The 26068-nt window shown below is 37.6% G+C and overlaps 1 long non-coding RNA gene across 1 annotated transcript in view; it reads left to right on the top strand.

Moving 5' to 3' along the window:
- The first annotated feature begins 20526 nt into the window (after positions 1-20526).
- Positions 20527-26068, top strand: part of LOC108300375 — a 91225-nt gene continuing 85683 nt past the window's right edge. Inside the window, exon 1 of the long non-coding RNA XR_001823375.2 lies at positions 20527-20682. This is a non-coding gene — a long non-coding RNA (uncharacterized LOC108300375). The remainder of the gene's footprint in view (positions 20683-26068) is intronic.

The following is a 26068-nucleotide window of genomic DNA, read 5'->3' as shown; positions in this document are numbered from 1 at the left end:
GTGGCTCACGCCTGTAATCCTAGCACTTTGGGAGGCCGAGGTGGGTGGATCACCTGAGGTCAGGAGTTCAAGACCAGCCTGGCCATCATGGTGAAACCCCACCTTAAAAAAAAAATGAGTTAGTATGGTTTTTGAACAGAGGAAGTTAGAGTTGATGGTGGCTTGGACTATTGTGATGGAAAAGAAGATGATCTATTTTTATTGCCAGGGAAAGTAATTCACAATTGGTTCTTAGGGAGCCAAAGTCAGATCAAAAGATGCTTTGCATTGCATGACCTCATCTTTGTAATAAAATATTTACGTGTGCATATTTGCACAGGTAAAACTCTGAAGGGCTAGACATTAACATGGTATCATGAGAAGCAAGATTTTGGTTTATTTATCTATTTACTTTTTGCTTATCTTTATAATTTTTCTACAATAAACATGCTAATTTTTAAGATAAAAAATTAAGTAAAAATTTGTGACCCTGATCTACCTCTCCAAAAAAAATTAAGGATCAATTCTACAGACAACTGTGATGCTATATATACTTACCATGTTTTCTTTCAAACATTTTAATAATAAATATAACAGATTATAAAAATAGAAACCAGAGAAAGGCTTAAAAAAGAAATCAAGTTTCAAAAGCATGATATTCAGTTTTAACTGGTATTTAACCTTTTACTTTGATAGAGGAATGTGATCTTTTTGTATACCTGCTGATCAAATCAAATTCTCGTTTCTCCAGAGTGACTATTCTTATTCTTGCAACTGTATAATGCCTAACCTCCAAAGTAAAGGGTCTGCTCATTTTTTTCCCATAAGCTAAATTGGTGTTAGTTATTATAGACTTGACACAATATCTGCTTGTTAAGGAAATGCTGTAATCCTGTACTGCTTGTTTCTAGATGTATCTAACTACCTGTTTGATCTTGGCAAATCACTTAATCTCCAGGGACCAGAGTTTCTTCATCTGTTTTGGTTCAGAGAGCATACCTTATGACTCTATAATTCTACTCGTTAAATATTTGGCGGTAAACAATGTCATAGCAATGATGTAGTTGAATGGCAAGCATGTTAATACTGTAAGGTAGAGCAATATAATTGAGCTAGAAAATCCCTATATTTAAGCTGTTCTTTGGTCAACAGCACCTTTACAAGTTTCATACTCTCTGCTTGTCAGCAGGGACCTGATTGTATTATCACATTATTAACTCATTCACTAATAGTCTAATGACCTTAAAGAGGAGGCAGACACCTTACATCCAGGCAACAATTTAGGTACTGGTAGAATCTAGATGATAGAGTTTTATTTTATTTTTCCCTTATTCTTTTTTTTTTGAAACAGAGTCTTGCTCTGTCGCCAGGCTAGAGTGCAGTGGTGCAATCCCGGCTCACTGCAACCTCCACCTCCTAGGTTCAAGCGATTCTTCCACCTCAGCCTCCCTAGTAGCTGGGACCACAGACACGTGCCTCTACGCCTGCCTAATTTTTGTATTTTCAGTAGAGATGGAGTTTCACCATGTTGGCCAGGATGGTCTTGATCTCTTGACCTCGTGATCCACCCACGTTGGCCTCCCAAAGTGCTGGGATTACAGGTGTGAGCCACCGCGCCCAGCCTTTTCACTTAGTCTTTAAGTGTGATGTTCTCCCAACATGATTATTATAATACTTGATATAGTACTTAGAGAATAAGAGATTAGTAACATAAAATTAGTCCGCTACAACTAATCATTACAAAATAGTCAAATAGAATGTTCTGAAGTAAGCTTCAGAAAGCAATTCCTGCACTCTTGTTATGTGAGCTTGAATATTACCTTTCAGACCTTCTTTCCCTAACATTTAAAAGAGAATTGAAACAAATGATCTCTAAATTTTTCCAGCTCTATGTTCTATGTATTTATAAAATGATGATTAACAATGTAACTATGTAAGAAGTGCTATAATTGGAAGGATATAGGTTCATTTTTTGACTGTTTCAAAGTTTAATAAGTTTCATTTGAGTACTAATATTTTCTGTGAAAGTCTAAAACTACATTAAGGCTTTGACTAAAATCTATTTTTTGATATATAGGCAAAAAATAATTAAGGATTTATAAAATGTTTTGGCCTTATTCATGTGTGTCAAAAATCCAGCAATAATTTAGACTTGCTTTCTTTGGAGAGGTGAACACAGGCTTTTGCTAGTACCAGTATGATAACAAGGTGTTAGAATCATAGAACGGAGAACCACAGATTGATGTTTGGTACTCTGCCAGAAAACAAAGGGTCGAAAGAACATGCTGATTTCTATAGATTGTCAAGATTTTGTTATCCAGTCTCAGGCTGTTTGATCATTTGCCTGGATTCATATTCTATTTTTAATTCTTAACCTCAGACTAATTCTTAGAGTAAAAATATTATTCATTAAAGGTCAGCTGTGGAATTCAGTATGTCATGAAACACAGATGGTAAGAAAGGCAAAACCTCAGGATAAATTAGTTTGTTTGATCAATAGTGATAAAATAATTAATTTTAATTTTACTATGTTATATATTATTTGGAACACTTAAAAATATTCAGTTAATGAAATGTGTTCAGAATATGTTAATACTATACAAATCAAACTATTAATTTGCATATTTCACATCCATACCTTTATTATTTTCTTGATCTGTGTATCTTTGAAGTATATCACTATAGTCAATATTTCACACCTGAAATGGCAATCTTATATTACTGATGTGGCAATAAATTAAGATTTGATGATTCTGATGTCTTCTGTTGAGGAAGCAAAGTTTACAAACAATATTATTAATAATGCTCTTTGGCACTTAAATGTTTTTGATTATCTTACAAATACATATCCTATATATATAGTGGATTTCTATATTATCGTAATTCATATTTATAACCATGAAATATTTATCACTATAATGTATCAACAATAAGGCAATAACTAGAATTAATCTAACATGAAATGTTTGCATTTTCCAGAGCTTCCAATACCTAAATGTGGTATTTGGCTAATGGTGGGCCAAAGGAATAAAGAAGGCATGAGAGACTCTTGATAGAATACATTCAAAAATTGATTTGATATCAGATACGAAGAGAAAATATGCCAGTAAGAAAATACACTTTTCAAGATTAAATTTGGCATTTGTTACTTAATAGCATTTGTCATCTTCCGGTTTTTTCATATGTAGTAAATTAATTTCAAATCATTTTGCTCTTCCAAGTGCCTTTGTGTATTGTATTTCTTTTTTTCACATCCTTTTGGATAACATTTGAGAAAAAATAAGACTACAACAGTCAACGATTACATTCAGGATGGAAGACAGTTGCAAGACCAAGGGACAGGTGGAGTATGTACGATGGGAATATTCACTTTTTGTGCCACCATTTTGTAGCTCCTCAAAAAAAAAATTAGCAAATGGTGGATATTGTTTCTTTACAAAAAATGGTTCTGTACTAGATCCATCTGTGAAGTATAAACATGTCATCAGCACTCGTTTTCCATCTCCAAAAAACATTCCTCATGTCCATATTTGATTTTCAAGTGCATCTGTGCACGGATGGAAACCCTCCCAGCATGCTGCTACACAATTGCAGAACCCACACATTTCTGTCTTTGAATCAAGCTTTCATGAGAGCCTGGCCTCCCCTGGGTAGAAGCTTGTTTCGAGGTTGCAAAGGTCCTCTGGGTGACCCCAATAAAAAGAACTTCAATGCCCATGGCAAGGTTAAGTTATTCCTTTTAGGGAGGTGATATTGTCCATAAAGTTTTCTCTACTTTGTTCAAAAAATTGTGTGTGTCTTAGAATTTTTCTTTTTATCCCTATGCTACGCTTACATAATTATTAGTACTTGTACTGTTAAGTTTCTCAATGACTAGACTCACATTTGAGAAAGAAAGTGAAGATCTCAGTATTAGTTAGGTTATTCAGAAAATTTAAGTAGAAAAATCAGGGAGTTTATCTCAGAAAGTTGAAAGGGAAGCATCTTGAATTCTAGAAGTTCCTAACATTATTGATAATCACATAGCCTGAAAGAGTGTAAAACATCACTAAAAAAAAAATTTCATTGCTTCACAAACACACATTCAGAAATGAACTCCGTGGCAAAAGAGGAAATTTTATTTTACCTCATTATTTTCCCTCCACAGTGCCAGAGTTACCTTCACTATAGAGCAAGGAGTAAGCTTTGCCTGTCATTTTTAATCAGGTTGTTGTAGGTAATTTTTGTTATGCCCCTCATTACTGAATTGTTTATCAATAGGTGCAGCAAGTGTCACTAGCTTTTCTCATCAAACCAGGTCTGACAAAGCAGCACAGTGCATGGGAAAGAGGCAGCTAGGTGAAACTAATGCCATAGATGTTTGATTCATTAGGAGCTTATTGTTAACGGGGATGTCTGATTGTAAAGGCTCAGTCAAGCAAAAGAGTGCAGAGTAATCAGTCGGATTTATAGTTTGCAGGGCTCAGAAAAAAAATCAACATAAACCTTTGGATATAGCAGAAACAGAAAAATCCCCTTTGGGCAGCCCTAACCTGGAACCAGCCAAATAAGGTCATGCTACATGAAGGTTTCCTGTTAGGTGATGGGAGATAGGGACGGATTAGAGCCATATGGCATGGCCTATCATACCTTCTGACTTAAGATAACAAAGCCAAGCTTTGTGCTTTGCTGTTTTTGACTGACATCATCAATTTTATTTTATGTTGGTCACCTCCGGTAACAGGAAAAAATGGCCTAGGGTTGATAACACATGCTTTTTTTTCTTTTAGTATTAAGATGCCTAGAAGCTAGTTTTGTTCTGTTAAAAATTTCAAAGAATTAGTAGCTTCCTCTTCTATCACCCATCCTCCAGCAACTGTCAGCCCCCCTCCCCCTTGTTTTCAGTTTGTACCTTGCAAATGAGAGGCAGCCTTATTCAGAACCAGATGTAAGGCTCCTAGAGAATGAGCATAAGCTGGTGTACTTTAAGCCTAATGGGAAGTTTTATATGCAAGGGCCTTGAACTGATTAGTATAATTCCCTCTTTAATACAGCTGTCCCTCCAGATTAAGGTAAACCAAATGTTGCAATCAGAGATTAGTGTACCTTGCCAGTTATTAACATCCCCGGGTGCTCAGCAAGCACGTCAGACGCTAATGCTGTGTATTTATTTGCTACTTCCCCACTGTAACTTGAACTTCTGCACCTGTCAAAGCATTCCAGTGAAGAGAGGGGCATTATTGGAAAGCAAAAGTTTTATACCTGTACACCTGTTTTGTTTTGTCACAGCTAAGATTTTCTTTCAACGTGCCAAGACTGCCAGGTGCTTTAATCTGCTACTTTTCTGGTTTTGTAAAGAAAGACTTTGTGTGCTAAATTGCATTTGTTACTTTCACATGCTTCTTTTTATGCAACTAGAGAGCTGTTCACCTAAACTCGTGTGTGTGTGTGTGTGTGTGTGTGTGTGTGTGTGTGTTTTTTCTTTTATAAAGGAGGTATTTGTAGAGAGTGAGGTTTCTTTGCCAGAAAACTCCACACCTCTGTCTCTTGTGTTCCTCAGCCTCAGCTGAGTCTTAATCACAAGGTGGGTCTCACAGCTGTAATAAATTTGGCAGGATATCCTGCCTTCTTGCAACCCAGATGTCAAGAAAGACAAAGTCCTGGCTATCTCAGAAAGATCTGGCTGTGTTTCTTTCCCTCTGCAGCCCCAACAGAGGCTTGGACTGTAGGCCCGAATCTATGCAATAAGCACAGTGGAGAAGTTAGGAATGGTAGTTGGGGTTGCCTTTTGGCTGGTCACGCTGGCCCAGGCTCTGCACTCCCTGAGCCCTTCACATCAGTGTGGATGTTGTGACAACCACTAAGGAAAATAATGGGAAGTTTGAGGACCAGCCCTCATATTTGTAGAATAAAGTGCCTTTGTGATTTTTATCAGCATCTTTTATTGCTAAGAGATTGAGAATCAAAAGGTGCTTTCTGTGAAAAATGCCCAGTTAAGTAACCACCAGGGTCACTTCAGGGGCTGCTTTTATTTTGCTTTTTAAATATGTGGGTTTAAAGCAGGTAGCTATGCTCTTACACGGCTATTACCTGATGCCAGCAGCAGTGGGGCCACACCAGATCCCAGCTCCCTCATTTTGTCACGAGCAGGTAAGAGCCACAGTTTTCTAGCTGACCCGTGACTCTGGAAGCAGCTACTAGTTCAGGTTGTTATCAGTGCAGGGGTGCATTTCTTGTTTGCCCTCCTTACCCCAACTCCATCTTGGTATTTGCACATTGATGGGCTGGTGCAGAGTTTCTACATATTATAGCTTAATTGCAGATTTTTTAAAAAGACAAAAATATGTTCATATCTTAGGAATTATGTCTTGCAGCCTACTAAATATGCTAATGCAGCACTAAGCAGGGATAAAGTTCTTGCCATACCCCCCAACAGTTGCGTGGAACCTGCTGCCAAGTGATTGTTAATTGTGAAGCACAAGCAGGCTTTGCAATCCATCTTAATTGTCATACTTACTTCAGGTTTCGTGATAAGGCTCGATGTTCTGTTTAAAGTGACAATGTTGACAAGGGGAAAGGGTGTGGGCCTGAGCCTGTGGTTCTGAAGGGGTTGCGTGCTCTGACCTGCCAAAGGTTGATATGGACGGTCTGCGAGGGGATTTTAGTTGTCATGGGGTCCCCAGGCGGTTGAATGGAGAGACTGTCTGTCCTGCTTTTTCCTGTTAGGATCCTGACACGTGTAGCATTGATGAACTCAGCACAACGTTGAATGGGAGCTTTTTGGCAGCTGAGACACTGGGGCTAAGCTGCAGGTCAGAGATAACACCAGTGCGGATCTCCTCCTGCACACAGCTCCTAGCGTGCTTTCTTCCCTCCTGAGTGCAGGAAATGGCTCATGTTAAATACGTTCACTTTTCAGTTTTCCTTTCTTCTAAAATGGAGCTTGACAGATTGGACTTTTCAGCTCCCTCTTTTTTCACCACCTCTGCTTTCTACCTCAGAAATACTCTTCAGGAAGCAGGAGTTAATCTTGGTGAGGAAACGATAAGGTGATGCTTGATTTTCAGGGCAAAGCTGAAGAATATGGCTGCCTCATTGCCGTTCAGAAACTTAGAGCTCTCCACCTTTGAAGATTTCCTTCTTAGCGTTTCCCTTCACATCCCTTCAGAATAGACCAGAAGAGTAAGAGAGTGGAGAGACTATTGCCCAGATGAATGTAGGAGAGCACCATGTAGCATTATGCAACCTAGAGAAAAGGAATCACTGACTTGGGAGGTAATGCTGACTTTTAGAGAGTTTTCTCTAATACTTATGTGGCCCTCTACCCAAAGGGTGCATTGCTGCTCACACCAAAATGCCTCTGCTTTGTTTTACATGCAGCTGAGTTTAGCAGGTTTCCGAGATGTGGAGAACAAAGAGAAACTGCCAGCAAAGAGTTATTCTAATAATCTTTTGCCAATATCCTGTAATCACAAAAGCGACGCAGAAAGGATTCTTTCTAGTTTTAGTGCCTGCCCTAAATGTGGGCCGTCAAAGCTCCATTTAAAAGAAAGGTATTTGAAATGGATCCTTGTGTGGTATTGAGTAGTGACTGTGAAACTAATACATAGAAACCACTCCCAAACCAAGTCAAATTCTGACTTGAGGTAAGTGCGTATGGCTTCAGTGAGATATGAGTGTTTCCTTTTCTCTCTATTGGTTATATGATACCCATATCCTTTGAAGCAAAAGGGATGTGTGTGAGTATGAGTGGTGTGTGCGTGCATGTGTGTGCATGTGTGTGTGTGTGTGTGTGTGTGTGTGTGAATGTATAGGTAGGTAGAGGGGATGAGATAGGGAGAGATGGAATGAAGAAGAGGGAATGGGAATGTGGAAAGCTTTTTGGTCAAAGTTTAATAAGCATCAGAAAATAAAAGCATTGTGGGTAGAGATGAGAGTAACAGGACAGTCCCAGAGCTCACACCTTGGAGCAAGTAGGGTGAAGCTGCCCTTTGATCTCTGTCACCTCTGACCAATTTCATGCACCCTTTCTGCCTCAGGAGGGTGTACAGCAAAGCCGAGAGAAAGAGAGAATGAGCAAGTGATATGTCTAAGAGCCAAATATGGTGAGTCAACAACCCTGAGGAGAATGATTCAGGTCTGGAACTCCATCAGAATTTGCTCTGGTGCAAGAGAGTGGTGCCAGACTTTCCATAATAAAAATATAATTTTCCAGTTCTCCCCATCCAATTTTACTGTGTAGTCTTCATCCTCTTTGAGTGATCAGCACTAGGTAATTCCTGGGCTTAGTCTAGACACCTCTCTGGCTACTGCTTAGGTGTAGGGGTGGAGTGGGATGGGATTTCTAAGGACCCCTGAGTTTGCTCAAATTTAACTTCGGGGAGAATAGCTAGAACTAGATAGCCCGTGGACCCTAGAGAAATAAAGGCTGTAAAGTGTTCAGTGCAGTCGTCAACACATAGTAAGTTCTGGGTGAATTCTTACTATTCCTTTTTGAAGAATGAAGCCACTTGAGTTTCTTGTTGAATACTTCCTTTGGTTGTGTTTGTCAGGCGTAGCACTGCCTGAGAAAACAGAAAAGTTTGATACCGGCTCCTGTCCTAAATGTAAGATTTGGATTTTTATTATGTGTTTTCTATCTGCTTGGTCCAGACCCAGTGTAAAGGCTTTAAATGGCTTGAAACATTCTAATTCTAGATACATGTGGTCACATGTCCTTGTCATGATATTAAAGGGAGATAGCCACCTATGCAATAAATTTGAAGAGCCTGAAAAACGCCACATGTCCTCCAAGTATCTTCCCAATTAACTAAGGCATCTGCTAACATTCTTGACGTTTCTGTTGGTAAAGCAATTCCTCTAAGTAAAAGTGTGATTTCTTGATACTCCTACTTACGGTACAAATTATGGTACTTGAAGGTGGCCATCTTTGTTATGTGGGTGTTTATACAAATTATGGTACTTGAAGGTGGCCATCTTTGTTATATGGATGTTTATTTCTTGCTTATTATCCCTTGTGACAACTCGGAAGCGAGAAACTGAATGTAAATGGTAGCTAAGTTAAATGGAAGTTTTTAAAGTATATAGTACAACTTCTTGACCATGAAATGCATCAAGGAGGTTGCAAAGTTGGGCTTTGTACTCTCCCAGATAATTCTGGATATATCGAAATATATAGGCACTAGGAAAGCTTCTAGTTAGCTTTGTGGGACACAACTTAAATTGAGGTGTCTTTGTTCTTCTCAAAAAGACTTTTCATTTGTGATCACCCTACCCCAACCTACAAGAGAAACTGCTTTTGCCCATCTTGTCTTTTGGTGATCCAGGGTACTTCACCTTGAAGACCCTGGGTTAGGGATTCTCAAATATTTTTCTACTCTAGAATGTATGTTCACACATAGGATACTTTCATGGGTATACCTCAATTATGGTACAATAGAAATTTTATTCTAGCCTTTATTTTAAACATGTATCCTTTTAATAACACCTCTTCCTGAGATTCAGCAATGTCCTCTTGAGAAGGAAAAGCCCTTTTTCCTTTTTCATGTTCATCCTCATATCCCCTTATGAGAGTTGCTGCTTTAAACAGTACTCTAATTATCTGGGTATTTTCTCTTTTGTCTTTTGCATAGCTTGTGTGCCCTTTGCCATTTCTTTATGAGGCTTACTTCCTGTAACTATATGTATGTGTGAATGTATGTATGTGTGTATCTATCTATCTTTATAAAAATGAGAAATAAATCTATTCTATGTGTTTTTCATAGTTTTGGGTTCATGGTTGTTTTAAGGAATGAAGATTGTTAAATTACTCATGAGCCTTTTCTTCCTTGGCTGTATAATCTTAATCCTTTAAGTTTTCTTCATATATCATATGATTTTTATCCTTGGCTATTTCCTTGGTTTAAAAAGTATGTGTATTATCTTCTTTCTGACTGTGCTAGTCTTACATACATATTGCACTTGGACATAAAGAAAATTATGGGTGAGAATAAACTTACCTACAATTCCACTATCTAGAGTTAGCCATTGTTTCAATTTGCTTGTATTTTTCTATCTCTTGGCTTATTGTTTTATGTATTGAGACTGCATGGGTCACTTTATGATTTTAAAATTATTTTTGCTTACATATTTAGAATTTATACTCTCCAAGTTCTCCCCATTCCTTTTATGTTGATGGATCCCAAGTGAGGCCAATATAATACTTCAGTATCTAAGGCAAGATTTGGCTTGTATTCTGGGAAGGCTAGCTCACAGCCTCTACATACTATATTTTGAACTTCTTAATATGCATTTTCCTGCTCTGAATCAGTGATTTATTTTTTTGATCTTTGTTAATACTTCTTTTCAAGCTTGAAACAAAAGAAATTGTCTAAAAATAACCAAAGACCATTATCCAAGACTTTAAAGTAGCATGAGCCAATGGGTTGACACCTTTGATCCTTAGGTAAAAAGTTACAGTTCTTTTGTTGGCTTTCTGCAAAAGGAGGAAGTGGGGGCAAATTACACAGTTGATGCTATTTTATACATAAAGGAACCAATTTTTGACAGCTGGTAAACAAGTTGCAACTTTTTTTGAGTAAACTAGTTCATTTATTGAACATTTATTTATTGAGCTAACCCCTACTATGTGGCAGGCACTCTTCTAGGCCTGGGGATTCAGAAGTAAACAAAATAGACTAAAATCCACCTTGTGGGAGTTTACAATTTAAAAATAAAGTAGTTAAACTTTTTAACCTTATACTTAAACTTCCACTTTAAAAAGTAATTTTACTTTATTTTCTAAATTCTGAGTTAGTTTTGAAGTATGTGGGGAAAGATCCCTATTATTGTAATATTATTTTGATATCAAATAATGTCTTTCTTTCCAGTGACCTCTCTCCCTCATTACTCTCCAAATTGCAGCTTTCAGTAGGTAAAAAGGCAAACAAATGCAATGGCCAAGACCAATTTTGATGAATTAAAAATAAATGCCTTCAATTTTAATATACATTTTTTTTAGCAGGGGGAAAAAGAAACAGGAGTAGTAAGAGTGATATCCACTATTCTTATAATTATGTTAAAGAGCAAATACTAGATGCAAAATTGAGCGAGATCTTTTGCTTTCAAATAGAGCTAAACAGTTTTTTTTTAGGTTATGGGCTTTGCCACTTAATTTGAACAATAATGGAGAAATAAATATCAGTAGCTAAGCAGAGAAACAATCCATAAGGCAGAAAGACAAAGGCCAAAAATTTATTTAATTCAAATTTGTAATTCCTATAGGCTCTAGTAAATGTGAGGTCACTAAAGGTATGTAGAAGTATGTAGAAATTAAGAAACAGAACAGACAATGGTTATCTCAGTGGCTTTATCACTCACTTGTTTCAGTTTGAGTGTTTTAAGTAGTTTGTCAATCAGACATCAAGAGAGATGAATTTTGCAGATAAAATTGGACAAGTTTCTTTTTTTTTTTGCTTTTTTATCAGAATTCAGGATATGTCATAGGCAGTTAGATTGTGGCTTGGAAATATTGAACACTTAATAGATGATGCTACATGAAAAATTATCTCGAATTCTTGAGTTGGTTTGTAAGAACAGAGTCTTTGTTACTTTTTTTAGACGTTGATGAAAAAAGTATGTGTTATAAGTCAACCGAGAAAAGAAGAGTGTGTATTGGAGACAAGAACTTGTGCAGTTAAATAACTCAGTCTGTGGAATAGAATATAGCTGCTGACTACAGGCTGAGGATGTGGACTCTCAGCTGGAAGAGCTGACCAAATTATTCACAAATGCTGAACAACTCAGGAGAAGAAAAAAGAAGGGAAGAAATGAAGGTCAGAAGGGCAAAAACGGAGAGAAAAAGCCCAAGTGAGCAAAGGAGAGTGACAAGAGATTATATTATATCAAATTATTCTGGAGTTTTGATACCAGTTCATCACTAGGGAAAAATGATATCCTTTAGGCAGAGTTGTATAATTTACATCTATAATTATTTGGGTATGGGCTAACCTAGAAACAAAGAGTATAATAAAATTATGTTTACTAGAAATGATAACAAATCCTTTTGAACTTAAGTGATACTTTGTGAAAAAAGATATAGAAACTCCAAGTTTATCTTTTAATCTGTTTTTTTAATCCCTATTTTAGCATGTTGCACTTAATTAAAAACAAAATGCAAGCTACGATCAAGATTGATTTAGTTTCGAATCTACAGTTTCTTTATTTCTCCACTAGATTCTTTCCCTGTCATATTTCAAAGCCAGTCACGATCTACTTGCTCATTGAAGGTTTCATTTCTTATATGAGATACAATACTTTTCATAAACCTATAGAAACCTGTATGTTTTTTATTATTTATTGTGGTCACGAACACTGTTTTTCTCCACATGTAAGAAAGCAGGGACAGTGTCTTCATATTTAAAAAATGTGTGCAAAACACATAGCATAGTGTGCCACATCCATGCTTTGTCCAATAAATATTAATTGATGTTGATGAGAGAGCACATGTCACTAACAAGAACCTCCTGCCTGACTCTGGGTTTCAGAGGCCTGAAGATTCTTGTGAGTTGGAATGATGCCCTGTTGTTATAATTCCTTATGTTTAGGATAAATAAAGAGATAGTTTTCCTCCTTAGAAGCAGTTTCATTGGTGAATTTACGATGATGTATGCATTGCTTGTATTGATTGTCCTAGTTACTCAATTCAGAAAAGTAGAAATATATACTCTATGGTATACAGTATATACTACGTAGATACTATGTAGTATGTGTAGTATATGCAGGATCTATGTAGTATACACTCTGCAGTATATACTACATATACACTGTATCTATGTACGGTATACGTGCACACTGCACACACTATATAGATGCATATTGGCCAATATGAAATTTTAAAATAAGAAAAAAAAGAGAGTATTTCTACTTTGAGGAAAATCGACAGATTTCTGTAAAAGAAATGCAACTCTTTAAAATTAGCTGTTTTAGATTTCACATTTATTCATCAAGAAATATTTGTAAAATATTTACCAAATATGGAGATGAAGAAGGCAACTTGATGCCCTCAGAGAGCTTTTAATCTAATGGGTTAAAGACAACCACAATAGAATGAAGAACATTGTTTTTCACAAGAGAGCCAAAGAATGCTGAAACAAAAATGACAGGAACATCTAACATTGAAGAATCCTTCTTACTGGTCAGGTGATATGTGGTTTATTTTAGGTGTGTTGCCTCCTCTAATTTGTACAATGACTTGATAAGGTAGATATTCTTACTTCCTTTGCCTTGCTTCATCCTGGCCTTCCCAGAAGAAGCAACCGGTGGTGATATGTTGCAGTAAGTTGCCCACCGGCACACAGCTAGCACATGGCAATGGCGGGCGTGTCAATGGAGGCAGTGTGACCCTACAGCTGAAGGTGTCAACCATTATACTCCACTGCCTCCTAGGGGATGGGGCTGGAGAAATCATGTTTGATTGGGGAGGGGTCAAAAATGGTTTCTTTTCTTTTTCTTTTTTTCTTTCTTTTTTGAGATGGTGTTTTGCTCTTGTTGCTCAGGCTGGAGTGCAGTAGTGCAATCTCAGCTCACTGCAACCTCCGCCTCCCGGGTTCAAGCAATTGTCCTGCCTCAGCCTCCTGAGTAGCTGGGACTACAGGTGCCCGCCACCATGCCCAGCTAATATTTTGTATTTTTAGTAGAGATGGGTTTTCACCATGTTGGCCAGGCTGGTCTCAAACTGCTGACCTTGTGTAATCTGCCAACCTCCACCTCCCAAAGTGCTGGGATTACAAGCATGAGCCACCTTGCCAGGCCAAAAATTGTGTCTTTAAAAGGGGACGATTCATATTCTGGGTCTTAAAGAATTGACAGGAACTTGTGGCAGGTAGAACTATTGGGAGAGGATGCCAGTTTGAAAAGGGTTTTGCAGGGGCTGAGCTCAGGCTTGGATAAACAGAGCCCAGTGGGGCACCAGATATATGCAAGGGGTGCAGTTGGGAAGTGGGGCAGTTGGGGCTGAAAAAGGGAAGGAGGCCCCCAAATTTGGTCTAAATTCAGTCGGAGCAGAGTATAAAATAGAGTAAAAGATGGATATTAACGAAGAATAATCACTATGCAGAGAGTTTCGATTGATAGACTTCTTAGATAAACTGGATTTTGAGCCAGGGTTTGAAGTTTATGGGAATGGAATTGAAAAGCATACAAGCAACCCAAACACTGTGATTTACATAGGAGACAAGAACATAAGAAAATCGAGGAGCCCTCAGAAAAAGGCCACTTTTCATGAGTTCAAGGGCTTCTGAGGGATTAGGTGGAATAGGTGAATTTCCATCCCCAGGAACCTTCGATTCCTCGCAGTCATCTCTGCCTCAGTTAATGGCCCACCAGCCTGTCAATGCCCAGCTCAAAAACATGATGGTTAGTTTTCATCTCTTTTCCCCTGCATTCTAAAAGTTAGCTCGAGTCTTCCCTGCTTCAATTCTTCATTAGATCCCCAGAAAGCAGACACTTTACTATTTGAAAATCTCAGTCAGATCAAGTTGCTTCCTTGTTGAATATCCCCCAAAGGTTGCCCATTGCATTTGGAATAAATTCCAACCTGTGAGTCCCTCAAATTCCCAGCCTAACCTCATTTGGCATTTTTATTATGCATCAGCCTTCCTGCCTCGTTTCTTTTCCTTGGACTCACCAAGCTCATTGTCACCTAAGGCCATTTTTATTTTTTTCAACTGTCCCTCTCTTCCAATAAGAAATTAGCTAAAATATCCCCGCTTTAGAGAGCCCTTCCCTGGACTAGTAACCTAAAGTGTTGTGCCCATATTTCTCCTCTCATTTGTGAAGAAGCAGGTCACTGTCTTTATATTTATTTTTCAAATCAATTTCTCTCTCTCTATTCAATTATATTTTCTTTATAGTTCTTGTAATTATTTTAAAATAATATTATTTGTTTTATTGCTGTCTCTCTCTGGGAGAATTTCAGCCCTAGACATTCAGCCTAGAAATTCAGAACTTGCTTTATCTTACACAGTGCTGCAAACTCAGTGACTAGCAAAGTGCTTTGAACATAGTCGGTGCTCAGTAAATATTTGTTAAATGGATGAAGATGAATGAGTAGAATGAAAGTGAGGATGGCTTGAGGAATGAGTTGAAGCTTGCATTTTACCTAGTAAGTGACAGAGATTGTAGAATAAATTGTGTGGGTATTTTTTTCTATGCTCTGATTCAACGGTTAACTAAGTTGCTTTCTTCTTGCTGCATACCAGCTTATTGATGGCGGGTAGGTGGACTAAAAGCCTTTTGTGTTGCAGGGGGAAAACAAGCCTGAGATTTAAAAGAAAAAAAATGGTCTTAGTTAATCCACAGGGTGGGTGAGAGCTCAGCCAACATACTCTTTGGAATCCAGACAATTCAGTGACAGTAACACTAGGGTACAAGTGTTGGGGAGGTCAGATGAGTTGAGTTTGTGACATGTGCAATCACTCTGGATGTGTTTGATTTTCCTACAGTATTTCATGGTGACATTTAAATTTGAATGGGAAATGACCTCGTTTCCAGTTCCTTTCCTAGCCAGTAATGCTCCTTCAACAAATTTTGGTATGTTTTATCTAGTAGAGTTCTCAAGTATCTTAACAGATGGAGTTTACAAGTTTATTTTCTAATAGAAATGGTGATTTCAAGACAAGGAAGAAGTTGTAGGAGCTATTTATTTTTACTTTGTAAAAGGAATACCTTCCTGGCAAATATACAAGTCAATAAGCAGGCAGACCCAACAGCTTTCTTGGAAAGAGCCAGCCACTGTAGGTATGGGAGAATTCCTTTGGCTAGCCTTATCTTCCCTGCACTTCTCTTGCACTTGTGTTGGCATAGTTGGTGGATGTTATTATTAGTGGTGTGTCCTACAAGCCATTCATTCACGGAATATGGCCCTGGGAGAGGAATCTTAATATGAAAATAAAATTGTCATTGTTTTTCGTTGGCTTAGGGGACATCTCACATAATGGAAGCACATCCGTAAATAGAAAGACCTGAATTCAGAAAGAAAGAAAGAAAGAAAGAAAAGGTGAGGAGAGAAAGATGTTCTTAGTGGAATCAGCCGGAACTGAAAAATAAAGATTTTGTTTTGTGCAATGCTAGTTGCCTTGCCAGTCTCAAGCTGGCACTGTGGGCTTGCTGGAGCTGCTGAGCCTAAGCTGAGGAAAGAAGACAGTTTGCTTCGGGTTTATTACCCAGCCTCACCATGCGTCTCAATATGTTTTTGATTTTGTATTTCAAAAATAAGGTGAATGATCTCGAAAGGAAATCATTGCAGGCGATTTTATTTTTTGCTTTTTCTAATGGACAATTAAAAAGCAATCCTGGTCCTATTCCAGAGATTTTCTCATTTCTCAGTACAACTGTAATTTAGGCACACTGAATAGTATAATGGTGTTATTAGATATTATCATGTTTATTTTATTCATGAAAATGTGTGACACACCTTATTTATATTCTTCTCCAGGAAATGTCCTGGAATGGGTTTTGTCCTAGTTCCTTTCTGTGCCTGTCATAAGGTGTATGTTAGAATTTCTGTTCCTAAAAATAAAATAGAATTTCTTTCTTTCTTTTTTTTTTTTTTGGAGAGCATAATGATTTTGAGCTTTGAGGAGTTTCAATAGACTATTGTTGTTTGTTTTCTTACAACTACCCAGCCCACCAAGTCGTACTGTGACACACTTCCTATGTCCATGGCAGATATTTATATTTCAAATTAAAACAACTATAATTTTCTTCTGAAAATTTTTTGGAGTTTTGTTTTTCTTGATCTATGAGGTAATTGGAGATACCCCAGGCTGTCACAAAACTAGAGCTAGGAATCACTGCTTTAGTGATTAGCACTTTGTAAGCTTTCAAAAAATATTAAAACCAGGATAGATTGTCTAATTTCTAGTGGGTGGATTCATTTTAGTATAATGTAATGTGTTAACAAATGCTCAGAGAGGAGGTTGTGGATCCAGAAAGATGGCTTTTGCAGAAGGCTTTTATCCAAATTAATTCAAAAAATAACAGGAACAGTTGTGTATTGAGGCAGAAGGAATAAGGTGACTCAATTAAATGACAGAGAAATCGCCAGGAAAAAAACTGTCTTAGGTCAACCCAACCCTAACAATACAATTTTCATCACTGAAATCAATAATCCTGTAATAAATGCATAATCACTTTAAAAAAAGGATTCTTTTATTATTCTTTTAATAACTTTTAAAAAGGGACTCTTTCAGACATACTTTTGCATGATTGGCTATGAACCAAATATTGAACGCAAACGTTGCTTTTCTTTACTTTTAAAATGATAAAGTTATCTTCTATGTCTCTAAAGAGAATCTTAAATGAGAAAGATAAAAAAAAGTAATTTGCAAATAAATTCACCTGCTGCATTTGTGCCTGAAGCATCCTATATTTACCTAATTCATTTTTGGCCCTTGCTTAGCTCTAGCCATGGCGACACACTGAGAAATTAATGCCAAGTCCTCTCGGCTTGCTGGAACATTTGCACAGGCAGCAGTGAATAAGTATGGGTACAGCAAGCCCCAGGGTTTAGGTCCTACTCAGGAGGGGTCTTCAGTGCTGGTCTTTAGCAGTTTCTGAAGAACCATTGTGCAGTCTGGCTAATTGGTACTGTTAGCCCGTTGCCATTTCAGGAAAGCAATTTGGTCCCTGCCCACATTCAGAGTTGGGCTCAACACACTGGTAGTCCTTGATTGAGAGAGCTCAGAATCCATCAAGTTGATAGTAAAACCTAAATGTGCTTTGTGGCTTTCTGAGATAGATTTCAGAAATTTCTGTGGTGTTCATGGATATGCAATTCACAGATCTACAACTGTATATAGAATTTGAAAAGAAAGTTGAATAAGTTAACAGGTAGACTGAGAGAAGTTATGTTATGTTATCCTGAAAACACTTCTGTTTTCTAGTTGAAACATTGTTAGGTAGGGATGTCTGGTTTGGGCTTCATGATTTTTTTGCCTGGTGGACTGCAAGGTAATTTACATTCCAAAAGATAGGCTAGGCTGTCTTCCTCCTGCTCCTGAAACCTCTGGAAGGTGTTTTCATACAATAGTTGTTTCCAAAGCCTGTTTTGGGAAGATAATCCCCATCACTTGATCAACACACATAGCATCTATCTAATACTCCAGCGGTCTTCATTATATTTTTACTGTAACTTTTTCCAAGGAATAAAATCCTCTACTGTCTTTAAAAGAGGATATTTATATTATTTGGATAACAGTCTCTTTCATCATTAACTTTTCCTCATCTTTATCATCTAGTGATACAAACACAAGTAAAGAATCACTTCATACCAGCAATGATGCTGTGATCCTTAAGGTGCCAGCTCTTGTATACCTTCCTCTTATTTATTCATTTATTCTTAAAATAAAATTTTCATTTAAGTAGTTTACTTCTTAGCTCTCTGCTACTTTTGTATTTTTATCTCGTATTTTAAGATTTGCTTGGAATGAAAAATACATTTCAAGCTTGAGGAAGAACAAAACTAGATAAATACATGAAAAGTGGCCCCTTCTTTTCTTTCCCGGAATGATTTAGAAGGGGAGCAATTGGTCCCATTCTGCTTGGGGGCAATTAGGTTTTCAGTCTGTGGCTCAGTTCATGGGCACCTGGTGCCAGTGGAGCCAGGGTCAAGGGCTTGATCCTCATGTGGGTCAGTTTGCTGCCTATTTTCCCAACAGATTGTGTGGAGAGTCTGTGCAGTCACTGGGAAATGCTGGTCATTAAGGAGACTGGTGAACAGATGGGTGGTAGGTAAAAATCTAGTCTCACTCCTGGAAAAACAAAGCCTGTGCCATACTGTCTTTTTTTTGCATCTGGTCAGAATGCGCCACTTAAAATGTGAGCTTGTTACTCCCTTCATCTCTGTTTCCTCATCTGTAGAATGGTGATAAGATTTGCTCCCTTTCTACCTCACCAGGATCTGTGAAGATTAGATAATGGCTGTAAAGTCCTTATACAAAGGTACACACATTACCATAAACAAAGAGATTAGCTGACAAATAAAAAAGAAAATATTGAAAGGAACCCCCCCAAAGTATATTGCCTAATACTTGTGCATTACTATCAGTAGTTTGCAGTGCAAGCCATTCGGAGTTTGGTTTGGCCGAAAAAAGTTAGGTGTGAGTTGTATGACCTCTCTATTATTAGTAAGGTTAAAAAAATGGTTTGATAGTGAACATTGTATTAATAAAAACAAAGTGGGCTTTGAATCTGAAACAGGTTTCATTTGAAAAGGAGGTGAAGGCAAAGGTCTCTAGGAACATATGTGCCACTGAGGAATATTTGCATCTATTTGATCTGCAAGCACGCTTCAGTGATTTTCACAGTATACCTTGGAGTTTAGGTTGTAGCAGAGAGCCGTTGCCATTGCTCAGCAGCACGGTCCGCTCTCTCCAGCTTTATTATGGCATACAGCGACAACTTCATTTTTAGTGTTAAAAAAAATCCTCTTCACTTAATTCAGACAGTGACCTGCAGGCCTCATTCTGACTGAAGGAGCCATTCAGAATACTTCCAGACAAAAGCAGGGCTTTTTCCTAGCAACCAGATCAAAGCCAAATCTCCCAGAATAGCTCCCTCCCAGGTTTCCTTTGGTGCATAGGTTCACAAGGATTGTAAGGCTCGTGGTATCCAGTTCAGACTTCTCTTTCACACTGCAATGGAAAGGAAAACTCCTGAGGAATTTTCACAGACTCTGAAAGCTGGCAAGCATTGCACAGAGCACTTAATCCTGGGAGAACATGGTGGTCATTGGGAGCATCCCTAACTTTGTTATCGCCTGCATCTGCGTGTACATTCTGTCAGACTCTCAGAGAATGAGGTCTCTGTTTCCTTTCTGCCAGTACCTAATATCAGCTATGCCCAGGAGCCGGCTGATGAAGACTTCCTGTTTGTTTTGAGTCACTGTTAGAGTGATAAATATACTTTAGCTTTCTGCTTCGAGAGGAAAGAAACCAGCTGCCCTGAACTAAAGAGAAAAATGCAGAAATTCCACTGAATGGCCCTGTTATCATGGAGTTTCAAGGGCAGCATAAAAATGAAAACTATAAGCCTGGGCAAAGTGAATAATTTCCATATTAAAGCATTTTGCTGCATGCATAGACCTAAGTTGTTTGCCTTTAATCATTTAGGCGAACCATGCCTTTTTCACTCTTCTAAGACTAACTCAGCATTGTTTAAAATTTTTTTAAGAATGTAAACTTACACTACAGAGTAATGGTGAGCTATATAAATAAACAATTACAGTTGTGGTTTTTTGATCTGACCACAATGCTGTTTTTCTTTTTTGCATGAACATATAATGCTTCTGGATAAACAATAATGTTTACATTGTCAGGGCATCCACTGTTGTATTGAGTCATTTACATACATGATTATTTGGATATAGAGTAACTCAAGAACAAAAGAATATTATAAAATTGTTTAAAACAAGAACAACAGAAAATCCTTTACAGCTTAAATAGCACTTCCTAAATAAACCCGTGGAATTTCTAAGTTGTGTTTAAATCTCATTTTTGTCCTTTTTTTGTTTTGTTTTTGAACAGGTTTTGGGTTTGATGACCAGTGTCCTTTGATTGGAAATTACTATGTTAATTCTGACCTGGAAGACAGTGAATTTAGAATGCCCTGTTGATCTGAACATCTTGATCACTGCCTTTGGTGGGCTTTTTATTAAGCTTGATGTAGACTTGACTTCTGGAAGTTGTGAGTTGGAAAACATGGCAACAGTTCGCATGAACTTGCAGTGGCTATGAGTTGTGCATTTCCTCCCAATAGGTATGGTCTCTTGAAACTATTTGTAATAGTACAAGATGAGTAATTTACTAATAATTTATCATAAATCTTATTGTCTAGGATAACAGAAATGTTTAGTTAGAAAAATCAAAATAAAATTAGCATTAACACTTTTATGATGTCGAATTAGAGATGTAGATATGGAGGCAGAATGGTGTGCGTCGGCCTTATGTCAATGTATCTGGTTGCATTTGTAAAGTAAGACTTAAAAAATGCACATGATTAGCTTTGTGTAAAGAGGTTCTCCAGCATACCAGAGTCAATGATTGGGATATCAACACAGTGGCTTCCTAGATGGGAGAATTACAGTGCTGAAGGCTTAATGGGGAATGGGTCATCAGCCTTTAAAAGCTCACATTAAAAGAAAATCATATGACAGTGGCAACTCATAAAGGAGGACATGCATTTAGAGATGCTCTGCATATTAGTTAAAACAAAGCCAATTATGCTAAATATTCTTTTTACTTTAGAAATATGTTGTGCTGTGCGTCTTTTATATGTTTCACTTTACTGACAGAGGGAGGAGGAGAAGGAAGCATTTTAAAAACATGACTGAGAATGGAAGGATTAAAGGGCTGAATAATATATTGTTTTGTCATAATGGAGACCTGTATGTACATGAACTTAGAGAGAATAGAACCAGAGAATGATGGTATTAGGAGGAGAGAAAAAAATAGCAAAGCCAATATTTTCTGTGGGTAGGAAAGAAGGGTATAAAATTTATTAGGTAAGTGTATTACAAAGCTAAGTATGGCAGGGGACAATTTTAGTTGATATATCTGCTTCTGTATTTTAAGAAGAGGTTAGAATTTGATAGAAATAGATGAGATAGGGGTTTAGAGTAGGTGTTTTTGGTAAAATCTATCATTTAAAATAAAACGGAACTTTAATTGGGTGGGACCTATCACTTACCAAATGTAAAAAGGTGTGATAAAACAGCCCTTTACTTTTTTCAGCACTATTGAATGTCAAATATCTAGTGCTGAAGTGAAACTATTATGGTCAAATTAATGCTACATATGTCAAATCATCATTCTTCTCAGCAACAGTAATTGCTTAGATTGTTTAAAACCAGCTTTGGTTGTGATGGTACATTTGTGATCCAGCCTTAAGGAATGAAAAGCTGTAGGAATTCTCCCCATTACAACCAACATCCATTTCTACATGATTGAATAAGAACATAATAATCACATCTGATGTTTGCAGATTACACTAGAATTTATGAAATGCTTTGACTTGTAATACCTCGAGTGGTTCTTGGTTGTGTCTGGTTCTGGTTGTAAACGGGAACAGTAATAGTTGGTCCTCTCTCCTATATCAGTGGCCATGATGCCAGCAATGTGGTTCCTTTTTAGGCGACAGCCATGTCCCCCACCCTGCCTAACATTTCAGGAGCATCTTCCTATGAAGCAGATGCCGGAAAATGAGTATTTTCGAGTGCAGTCACTTGTAGAAAAATGAAATCGAAATGTGTTCATAGCAATTAACCCTGTATTTGCATAAACTTATTGTGACACTGCATTCCTGATCGCAAGAGTTTTAGACTGTTCTTTTGAAGAACATGAGGAATAGGGAGGGGGAATAAGGACTATGATATATTTAGAATCATTTGCTGTGTGAGTAAAGGGTTTTAAAAAAGAATTCATTTACTAGAAGTGCTGAGGATGAGGAGGGGTTTTTCACAACTATTTTCACACTTATGAGGTGATAAGTCCAGCCCTCACAAAATAAAATGGTAGGTTTCACACTAAACCCACCCAGGCATATTCCTCTAGTCCTCTAACTCACTTATTCTTTGAGAATAAAGAGGCAGAGGTAAGATCACTTGTTCAAATGAATGGCGGAGAGTAGTCCCTGTCGTCCTTGCTTTGCCATGCTGTCTTCCAGATAGATGTATACACCATGCTCCGCATGTCATGTATGGATCTCCAGACTACCACTGCTAGTCTCCAGTGACTTTCATTCTAGACCAACAATCTTCTTTGTACTACTATTCTTGATCTTTATATTTAGCGAATTAGACAACTGCATTTATAAACTTTACCACCTGGGTTCACACAGTTTCTACATGTCTTGGGTTCTCTTGACCACCATTTCTATCCTGCTTCAGTTACTCATTGGCATGAATATAATTTACTTCACACCATATTTCACCTCTCAAAATGGCCTATGTGATCACAATCTAGAGTCATGAAATGTTTCTTCAAGTGGAATCAACCTCAGAGATTATTGTAGGGCAATATCTAAAAACCAATGAACAGAATTCTTGTTTACTGACTCTCAGGTTCATTTCTTTAGCATTTTCGCCAGGTCAGGAAATGCCACCCTCATTTACACAGTTGTTGAAAAACTCCTAGGACTCACGCTTGATTCTTATGACCTTCATCACCCCATATCTAGTCACCAGTCAATCTTATCTTATGCTATCCTGAATCTATCCAATTCTTTTTCAAGAGCCAGCCATCATCTCTCGCCTTGATATGGTAAAAGCTTAAAATGCACCTCCTTGCTGCACATTCTCTCACATTTTCCTGTGTTATTTTCTACATGTCACTTTCTCAAACTTTGTTTACGGATTTGCTTCCTTTGTGATTTTCTGGCTCTGATACCTGTTACTAGGATGTCAGTTCCAGGAGAGTGGAGACATTGAGTATAGAGTGCAGCATCAGAGTCGTTCATTGAATATTTGTTGAGTAAATGAATTCCTCCTACACAGACTAGAAATGTGGGTCACAAAGAAGTTAAGTGCATTTCTTAGGCTCACAAGATTAGTTAGTAAGTCTACAGCTAGAATTTAGGACTCTTGACTCTCTGTCTAAAGCTCTTGTCATTTATCATATTGTGGCTACTATTGTTATTACCTTGTGAGACTGTATTATATAGATTTAGGAATGCCGTCCTCATAGCTTCTGGCTTGCACTGTGGGGCTGTCTGGAAAGTGAGTGCTACTAATTATAAGATCAGTAACTAAGTGGCTGGCTAAAGTCCAAGACAGACCTGTTACACTAAATTCTACTCTTTAGCAAAATTTTAGCATACTGTCCAATGTAGCTTTAAAAACCTATGCAAACTTTAATTTTCCAGGTGACCATTCAATATTATTTTAGTTGTAATGTCACTTTAAATTATAAAACTATTTAATCTTTCTTCCTTTCCTTCTTTCTTTTTCTCTTCTTCCTTCCTTCCTTCCCTTCCTCTCTTCTTTCCTTTTCTTTCTCTCTTGATGGAGTCTCGCTGTGTTGCCCAGGATGGAGTGCAGTGGCTAGTCACAGGCATGGTCATAGTGACTACAGCCTCAAGTACCAGGTCTCAAGGGATCTTCCTGCCTCAGCCTCCTAAGTGGCTGAGACTATGGGTCCATGCCTTCACACTCAGCCATTTAATTTCTAATGTACTTTTTCCTTCTGTCTCTGAGAAGTACATTTCCACCTTTTAAGACATATCTTTCTTTCTATACTTGTGTTTTGAGTCCAATTTTCCAGCCTCTTCTGAGACTTTGTTTACTCATGTAACTATAGCCTCTTTCCTAAAACCCTGTCTTTTCCTCTTCACTGTCTTCATTTGTGAGCTACAGTGCATGGGCATTAGAATCTGGACCTCAGCTGAATCCAGGCTCTCCCACTTACAAGAAGTGGACAGGTTACTTTATTCTTCTGAAACTTGATTTCCTTGCACATAAAATGGGGATAAGGGAGGGCAATTGTGTAGATTAAGTAAAAAACATGTAAACTTCTTAACATAGAGTATGCGCCAAATGATAGCTATAAATATTATAAAAACAACCAGATTTTACTTATCTGAAAAGAAAAAAAACATGAATGGAAATGAAGATACCTCCAACATTCTCTTAGATATGTTCCCTAATTATTAACCCTTCATTGCCTATCAATTATGTTCATGGGCAAAATTCTTGAGAAATAAGCTCTATATGTTTCCCTTTCTCATAATATTGTTATATCTGAACAGACTAGAACCGTGTTGTTCAGTGTCCAATGCAAGCCATGGTTATTACTAGAAATTTTCTATTTCTCATGTGTCTATGTTCTTATATTGTATTGTGAATCCCAGTCACTTAGGAGAATGAGGCAAAGTTCACTAAGCTAGCTTTGGGGTCTAAGATAGCTAGGATTTCCTACTGCAGGAGAAATATTCCATAGTCTTCCAAAGACCATCGGAAGAACCATGTGGCATCAAGTAACCTGCCTAACTGAGTGGTGGGTTTGTGGATAGAGTTCTAGTCAAGATCAATATATTTATGAATAGAGAGGTGTGCCACTATTTGGAGGAGACTGAAAACAGAAATTTAGAGGGGATTACATTGCCAATACAGGAAACATGTCTCTTTAGGTGATTCTCCCCCAGATGATGCACCATTTTTTAGAGCTAAGGGTGCCACTGGAAGGTGCATCTGAAGACAGAACTTTGTAGGAAGTTAGTGGGCAATGATGATCCATTCACCATAGCAAATCTACTCTTGGGAAAGTGAGACGTGACTGGTTCTCTCAGAAATGCCAGAAAAATCTTGCCATAGATTGTGTAGATCTGTCTATGGTGAGAGACTTCATCTGAAGATCATGAAGAACAGTGGGTAGCTGCTCAGTTGGCTTGTAAATAATAATGACTTACTATGTTTTTTGACTTTCTTTCTTTCTTTTTTTCTTTTTTTTTTTTTCACTAAATGTCCTTCTGCTACACAAAGTAACCAGAGTTCTTGCAAGTGTAGTTTCCAAGTATCTGCTGTGGGGCTCCAAACCAAAGCATGGGAAGCATCTAGACAGTTGCCTAGGTGTTAGTGCTGCATCCTTCCCTGGAAGAAAAGAGGCTTCTCCAATATAAAACTTGAGCAGCACCCCAGGTTGCACTCATTCTTATTTTTCTATCCCAAATGTGTATTACCCTACCTGGTAATACACATTTGGGACAGAAAATGTGTATTTTCTGGCCAAATACAAACTACCAGTTCCATGCTTACCTAACCCATACTTAAGGAATAAAATACCTACCACATATTTCTCCTAACAGCTAAAATTATTTGAGCCAACAATTTCAAATGTTTTATTTTAGTTGGAATACTACAAAAATTCAGTTAATGAAGATTAAATTGGGTCAACCTTAATAGAACTATGTGATATTCAGGTCTTATGTAAAGTACCACAGGCATTTTTAGACCTCTGGGGTGCCTCTTGGTATGGGGTCTTTCAAGGGTTTTACTTGTAACAAGGACTAGTTTGCTTGAATAGAGAGTGAATCTATCTCCTTTTATTGTTTTGTATTATATTTATTATCATCTTATCTT

The sequence above is a fragment of the Cebus imitator genome, unplaced genomic scaffold, assembly GCF_001604975.1.
Source record: "Cebus imitator isolate Cc_AM_T3 unplaced genomic scaffold, Cebus_imitator-1.0 Scaffold27, whole genome shotgun sequence".
NCBI classification, from domain to species: Eukaryota; Metazoa; Chordata; class Mammalia; order Primates; family Cebidae; genus Cebus; species Cebus imitator.
The sequence above is the reverse complement of the archived record's forward strand: the minus strand, read 5'-3'. Positions and strand labels throughout refer to the sequence as shown.